The sequence below is a fragment of the Peromyscus leucopus genome, unplaced genomic scaffold, assembly GCF_004664715.2.
Source record: "Peromyscus leucopus breed LL Stock unplaced genomic scaffold, UCI_PerLeu_2.1 scaffold_1084, whole genome shotgun sequence".
Classification (NCBI taxonomy): domain Eukaryota; kingdom Metazoa; phylum Chordata; class Mammalia; order Rodentia; family Cricetidae; genus Peromyscus; species Peromyscus leucopus.
This window is the reverse complement of record NW_023504209.1, coordinates 81-8,298: the sequence shown is the minus strand read 5'-3', so window position 1 is coordinate 8,298 and position 8,218 is coordinate 81. Positions and strand designations below refer to the sequence as shown.

The 8,218-nt window shown below is 39.2% G+C and overlaps 1 pseudogene; it reads left to right on the top strand.

Annotated features, from left to right (window-relative positions):
• The first annotated feature begins 688 nt into the window (after window positions 1-688).
• LOC114685270 lies at window positions 689-1,661 on the top strand (annotated as a pseudogene).
• Window positions 1,662-8,218: the final 6,557 nt, after the last annotated feature.

Here is an 8,218-nt window from a genome sequence, read left to right as displayed (position 1 = left end):
GAGAAAATACACTCACACCCTTGGGTTACGCCTTCATAGCCTCTGACTTCAGAATCAGAGAATCTCAAACCCCCTCCTCAAATGGCCTCTTTAAAATGAAACAAATTAGAAATAACCCTGCACCCCACAACGTAGTGAAAAGATGAAAGGAGAGGAAAATAAAATTGATGTGACAAGAGACATTACTTTAAATGTCTTAAATGACAAATACTGGTACTTTTTGAAGTGGGGAGCTCTTTATCTTGTGTCCTTGGTTCTCCATGCTCTCTCGGAGATTTCACAAACCTCCTCCGAATTTTCTCTGTTGTGCTTTCTTTTAGATATTCCTTCTTGTCTATAACTCACCAGATTACCAGACTACACCCAGGAAGAGTGTGCAATAAGCATCTCTCCCTCCATATTTATGTTCTTCTCTTTCATATGTGTCTGGTCCTGATGAAGTGAAGATACCAAATAAGGGGGAAGGAAAGAATAAAACCATGGCTCTTATTTTAAATTACTTTCTTGTATGTGAGTTAAAGAAGCCCAACTCTCTTCTTCAGTCCACTCTCTCCCATTCAGGTACCACAGAAGCAGAGAGTAGATAGAGTGGAGAATAAAAGCCATTCTGTTCACGTTTTTGTGTAAACTAGAACTAGCTATATTTTGTGTGTTTTCATTATATGTTCTCCTTTACAGAAGCCAAAGTATGATGACCTTATCCCGGGAAAATCAAACGATGATAGTGGAGTTTGTTCTTCAAGGATTCTCTTCCATCCTACAGCTAAATATTTTCCCTCTTTATAGTGTTTTTCATCTTCTACATCCTAACTGTTTCTGGAAACATCCTCATTGTCCTCCTAGTTCTGTACAACCATACTTTGCATACTCCCATGTACTTTTTTCTAGTGAACCTGTCCTTTCTGGAGGTCTGCTACACCTCCAACATTGTCCCCAAGATGTTGCTGATTATCATAGCTGACCAGAAGACTATCTCAGTGGTTTGGCTGCTTGGCACAATTCTACTTCTTTGGATCCCTTGCTGCAACAGAGTGCCTCTTGCTTGCAGTAATGTCCTATGACCGCTACCTTGCCATCTGCCAGCCTCTCAGATATCCCATCCTGATGACTGGCTCTCTCTGCCTAAGGCTGGCTACTGGATCTTGGTTCTGCTGCTTCCTCCTCACAGCCATCACCATGGTCCTGCTGTGTAGACAAACCTTTTGTGGCCCTAATGAAATTGACCACTTTCTTTGTGACTTTACCCCTCTGATCCACCTCTCCTGCATGGACACTTCACTGACTGAGACCATTGCCTTTGCCACGTCTTCCGCAGTCACTCTGGTCCCATTTCTCCTCATCACAGTTTCTTACTCATGCATCCTCATTGCCATACTAAGAATCCCATCTGGCACTGCAGGAGGAAGGCTTTTCTCCACCTGTTCATCCCATCTCACTGTCGTCACAGTATTTTATGGAACACTGATTGCCACATATCTTGTGCCCTCTGCCAACTCCTCCCAATACTTGCGTAAAGGGTTCTCTCTGCTCTATACTATCCTGACACCTATGTTCAATCCCATTATCTATAGCCTGAGAAACAGAGACATCCATGAAGCTTTGAAGAAATGCCTGAGTAAGAAGCCAGGCTTTCTCATATGACATGAAAAAGAAAAGAGCTATGACAGCGGCCTCTGAGAATGACTATAGACGCTGATGATTTCTGACGCTTCAGATGGATTAGTATCCCATGTCAAGGTCTAAGAAGGTCAATTTCTGTCCTGCCATCTCCAGGAGTCATGGATTCTTGTAAAAATAAAGGCCAATAATCAATATGAAATGACAAGAATTTTAACTAATTTATGCAAATATTCACTGAAAGTCAATTATGCTCAAGGTACTTTGCTAAACAAAACATATGAAAAAATCACTGAAGCATTCTTTTCTCTCATCAAAATCACAGTTTAGTAAGAAGAAAATCATCAGCCAAATACTCAATATAACACCATGAATATAAATACAAAATTATACTGATGATTCAAAATAATAAGATGACCAATACATATCTATCAGAATGGCCCAAACATAGAACACTGATAGCACCAAATGCAAAAACATCTCATTGATGGAAGACACACAACATTCTCAGCCACTTTGAAAGACAGTCTTGCAGTTTTTTACAAAACTGAACATGCTTTTTCAATATTATTGAGCAATTACACCCTTTGTTGAAATTCAATGAAAACTTATTCCTATAAAAGAAAAATTCACACAGCTTTTTTTTATAGCTACATTATTTATAGTTGCCCAAAAATTGGAAGCAACCAAGATGTCATTCAGTATATGATTGGGTAAGTCCAGAAAATAGAAGGCTATTTAGTTCTATAAAAAGAAGTTGAATCACTGAACAATGAAAAGATACAGAGAAAGCCCCCCCCAAATACCACTAATGCTACTGAAAAAGCTACATTATCCATGTTTCCAACTATACAATATTCTTGAAAGGACAAAACCATAGCAACAGTAAAAGAAGCAGTAGTTGCCAAGCATTGGGAGCCAGGAAGCATGGATAAGTAGACTATTAAAACAATTACAAGAGAGTGAAACTATGTGATTCTGTTAGAGTAGCTATGTGTCATTACATGTTTGAAATTCAGAGAATGTACAATATCTACAGTGAGCCACAATTGGTCATTTGGTGATGATGATGTTTCCTGATATAACAATTGGACCCCATTGGATATGAGATTTGTGTATTGAAAAGGCTAAATGTGTGGGAATAGAGGATATGTGAGAACTTGCTATACTTTCTGTTTTGCTGTGAACTAAAATCTCCATAAAAATAAATCTAAGATGTTATTTGCATGTCAGGAGTGCAGAGCTTTTGTGTCTTTCTCTGAAATATATTTGGCCTATGGGAAAAAATATTTTTTTTCCTTTCATTTTTCTTTATTAAGAAATTTTCTACTCACTCCACATACTATCCACAGGTCCCCCTCCTCCCACCCCCAGCCCTCTTTCACAAGCGACCCCGCATCCCCACATCCCTCAAATCGAGGTTTCCCATGGGGAGTTAGCAGAGTCCAGCACACTGAGCCTTGGCAGGTCCAAGCCCCTTCCCACTGCACCAAGGCTATGCAAGGTGTCACACCACAGGCACCAGGTTCCACATGCCTGCCCATAGACCAGGGACATATCCTGATCCCCTGCCTTGGTGCCCCCAAAACAGTTCAAGCCAAACAACCTTCTTCCTTATCCAGAGGGCCTAGTCCAGTCCCATGGGGATCTACAGCCACCAGTCCACAGTTCATGGGCTTCCACTAGTGTGACCGGTCATCTGGTCATCTTTGTACATCCTCCCATCATGATCTTGATGTCCCTCGCTTGCAGTATCTCTCCTCTCTCATCAGTTGGATTCCTGGAGCTCAGCCTGGTGCCTGGCCATGGATCTCTGTATCTGCCTCCATCAGTCACTGGATAAAGGCTCTATGATGACAGCTAGGTTATTTGCTAGGCTGGTCACTAGAATAGACCAGTCCAGGCACCCTCTGGACCACTGCCACCAGACCAAGGTGGGGTCAACCATGTGGATTCCTGAGAGACTCCCCAGCACGCTGCCTCTTCCTATGCCCATGATGTCCTTATCTATCATGGTATCTTCCTCCCTGCCCTCCCACTCTGTCCCTGTTCCAGCTCGACCCTCCTATTTCCCTATGTTCTCATCCCCTGCTCCTTTCTCTGCCACACCCCACACCCAGTCCACTCATGTAGATCTCATCCACTTCTCCTTCACAGGGTCATCCATGTGTCCCTCCTAGGGTCTTTCCCTGTTAGCTAGCCTCTCTGCAGTTGTGGGTTGCAGTCTGGCCATCCTTTCCCTCACATTTAGAATCCACTTATCAGTGAGTGCATACTATGTTTTCCTTCTGAGTCTGGGTTACCTCACTCAAGATGATATTTTCTAGTTCCATCCATTTGTCTGCAAATTTCATGATATCATTGTTTTTTACTACTGAGTAGTACTCCATTGTGTATATGCGCCATATTTTCTTTATCCATTCTTCAGTTGAGGGCATCTAGGTTGTTTCCAGGTTCTTGCTATTATGAATAATGCTGATATGAACATAGTTGAGCATGTGTCCTTGTGGTAAGATTGAGAATTCCTTGGGTATATGCCCAAGAGTGGTATAACTGGGTCTTGAAGAAGACTTATTCCCAATTTTCTGAGAAACTGCCATACTGATTTCCAGAGTGGTTATACAAGTTTATTCCCACCAACAGTGGAGGAGTGTTCCCCTTGTTCCACATCCTCTCCAACATAAGCTGTCTTCAGTGTTTTTGATCTTAGCATTCTGACAGGTGTAAGATGGCATCTCAGAGTTGTTTTGATTTGCATTTCCCTGATGACTAAGGATGTTGAGCAATTCCTTAAATGTCTTTCAGCCATTTGAGATTCTTCTGTTGAGAATTCTCTGTTAAGCTCTGTACCCATTTTTTTTTAATTGGATTGTTCAGTATTTTGATGTCTAGCTTTTTGAGTTCGTTATATATTTTGGAGATCAGCCCTCAGTCAGATGGGGTTAGTGAAGATCTTTTCCCATTCTGTAGGCTGCGTTTGGTCTTATTGACTGTATGCTTTGCTCTACAAAAGCTTCTCAGTTTCAGGAGGTCCCATTTATTAATTGTCACTCTCAGTGTCTGTGCTACTGGTATTATATTTAGGAAGTGGTCTCCTGTGCCAATGCGTTCAGACTACTTCCTACTTTTTCTTCTATCAAGTTCAGTGTAACTGGATTTATGTTGAGGTCTTTGATCCACTTGGACTTAAGTTTTGTGCATGGCAACAGATATGGATCTATTTGCAATCTTCTGCATGTTGACATCCAGTTATGCCAGCACCATTTGTTGAAGATTTGCAATCTTCTGCATGTTGACATCCAGTTATGCCAGCACCATTTGTTGAAGATGCTCTCTTTTTTTCATGTACAGTTTTGGCTTTATTGTCAAAATCATATGTTCATAGGTGTGTGGATTAATGTCGGGGTCTTCAATTTGATTCCATTGGTCCACATGTCAGTTTTTATGCCAGTACCAAGCTGTTTTTATTACTATAGCTCTATAGCTGACCTTGAGGTCAGGGATCGTGATGCCTCCAGAGGTTGCTTTATTATACAGGATTGTTTTAGCTATCCTAGGTTTTTTGTTTTTCCATATAAAGTTAAGTATTGTTCTTTCCAAGTCTGTGAAGAATTGTTGGGGATTTTGATGGGGATTGCATTGAATCTGTAGATTGCTTTTGGTAAGATTGCCATTTTTACTATGTTGATTCTACCTATCCATGGGCATGGGAGATCTTTCCATTTTCTGATATCTTCTTTGATTTCTTTCTTCAGAGACTTAAAGTTCTTATCATACAGGTCTTTTACTTGCTTAGTTAGAGTTACCCCAAGGTATTTTATATTATTTGTGGCTATTGTAAAAGGTAATGTTTCTCTGATTTTTTTCTCAGTCCCTTTTTCATTTGTATATAGGAGGCCTACTGATTTTTTTGAGTTAATCTTGTATCCTGCCACCTTACTGAAGGAGTTTATCAGCTGTAGGAGTTCTCTGGTAGAGTTTCTGGGGTCACTTATGTATACTATCATATCATCTGCAAATAGTGAAAGTTTGACTTCTTCTTTTCCAATTTGTATCCCCTTGATCTCCTTATGTTGTCAATTAGCTAAAACTTTAAGTACTATATTGAATAAATATGGGGAGAGTGGACAGCCTTGTCTTGTTCCTGATTTTAGTGGAATTTTTTGAGTTTCTCTCCATTTAATTTGATGTTGGCTGTCAGCTTGCTGTAAATTGCCTTTATTATGTTTAGATATGTTCCTTGTATTCCTGATCTCTCTAGAACCTTTATCATGAAGGGGTGTTGGATTTTGTCAAAGGCTTTTTCAGCATCCAGTGAGATGATCATGTGGTTTTTTCTTTGAGTTTGTTTATATGGTGTATTACATTGACAGATTTTTGTATGTTGAACCATCTTTGCATCTCTGGGATCAAGCCTACTTGGTCATGGATAATTTTTTGATGTGTTCCTGGATTTGGTTAGCCAGTATTTTATTGAGTATTTTTGCATCAATGTTCATGAGGGAGTTTGGTCTGTAATTCTCTTTCTTTGTTGCATCTTTGTGTGGTTTGGGTATCAGGGTAACTGTAGCCTCATAAAAAGAATTTGGTAATGTTCCTTCTGCTTCTATGATGTAGAACAATTTGAAGAGTATTGGTTTTAGCTCTTCTTTGAAAAGCTGGTAGAATTCTGCGCTGAAACCATCTGGTCCTGGGCTTTTTTTGTTGTTGTTGGGAGAGTTTTAATGACCATTTCTATTTCCTTAGGGGTTATTGGTTTATTTAAATAGTTTATCTGGTCTTGATTTAATTTTGGTATGTAGTACCTATCCAGAAAATCATCCATTTCTTTCAGATTTTCCAGTTTTGTGAAGTACAGGTTTTTGAAGCATGAACTGATGATTTCTGGATTTCTTCATTGTCTGTTGTTATGTCCCCCTTTTCATTTCTGATTTTGCTAATTTGGAGGCTATCTCTCTGCTTTTTGGTTAATTTGGATAAGGGATTATCTATCTTGTTTATTTTCTCAAAGAACAAACTCTTTGTTTCATCAATTCTTTGTATTATTCTCTCTCTTTTTTTTTTTTTTGGTTTTTTCGAGACAGGGTTTCTCTGTGTAGCTTTGTGCCTTTCCTGGAACTCACTTGGTAGCCCAGGCTGGCCTTGAACTCACAGAGATCCGCCTGGCTCTGCCTCCGAGTGCTGGGATTAAAGGCGTGTGCCACCACCGCGTATTATTCTCTTTGTTTCTATTTTATTGATTTCAGCCCTCAATTTGATTATTTCCTGGCTTCTGTTTCTCCTGGGTGTTTGCTTCTTCTTGTTCTAGAGCTTTCAGTTGTGTTGTTAAGTTACTAGTGTCATATTTCTCCAACTTCTTTATGTGGGTATTTAGAGGTATGAATTTTCCTCTTAGCACTGTTTTCATGGTGTCCCATAAGTTTGGGTATGTTGTACATTCGTTTTCATTGAATTCTAGGAAATCTTTAATTTCTTTCTTCCTTGACCCATTGGTGATTCAATTGGGCATTATTCAGTTTCCATGAGATTGTAGGTTTTCTGTAATTTTTGTTGTTGATAAAATCTAACTTTAAGCCATGTGGTCTAATAAGACACAGGAGGTTATTTCAATTTTTTGTATCTGTTGAGATTTGCTTTGTGACCAAGCATGTGGTCAATTTTGGAGAAGGTTCCATGGGTGCTGAAAAGAAGGTATATTCTTTTGTGTTAGGGTGGAATATTATGTAGATATCTATTAAGTCTATTTGAGTCATAATGTCTGTTAGTTCCCTTATTTCTCTGTTAAGTTTCTTCTGGCAGACCTGTCCATTGGTGAGAGTGGGGTGTTGAAGTCTCCCACTACTAGTGTATGGTGTTTGATGTAAGATTTAAGCTTTAGTAATGTTTCTTTTACGAATGTCAGTGCCCTTTTTTAAATATTCAGAATTGAGACTTCATCTTGTCAATTTTCCCTGTGATAATATGTGTAACATGTCCTGTCCATTCTTCCGTTGATTTAGTTTGAAGTCTATTTTATTAGATATTAGGATAGACTAACCAGCTTGCTTCTAAATCCATTTGATTGGAAAAGACTTTTTTCAGCTTTTTATCGAGTGGTGTCTGTCTTTGAAGTTGAGGTGTGTTCTTGTATGCAGCAAATGGATGGATCTTGTTTTCATATCATTGTTTAGCCTGTATCTTTTTATAGGTGAATTGAGACAATTGATATTGATGGATATTAATGACAGTGTTTGTTAATTACTGTTATTTTTTAGTGCTAGTGTTGTATGTCCCTTCTTTGGTATTTGTTGGTATGGGACTATCTATTTCCTGTGTTTTCATGGGTGTATCTAACTTCCTTAGATTGGATTTTCCTTCAAGTGCTTTCTGTAGGGCTGGATTTGTGGATAGATATTGTTTAAATCTGGCTTTATCATGGAATTTTGTTTACTCCATCTATGTTGATTGATGGTTTTGCTGGGTATAATAGTCTGGGTTGGCATCCATGGTCTCTTAGTATCTGCATAACATCTGTCCAGGACCTTCTGGCTTTTAGAGTCTCCATTGAGAAGTCAGGTGTTATTCTTATGTGTCTGCCTTATATATTACTTGGCCTTTTTCC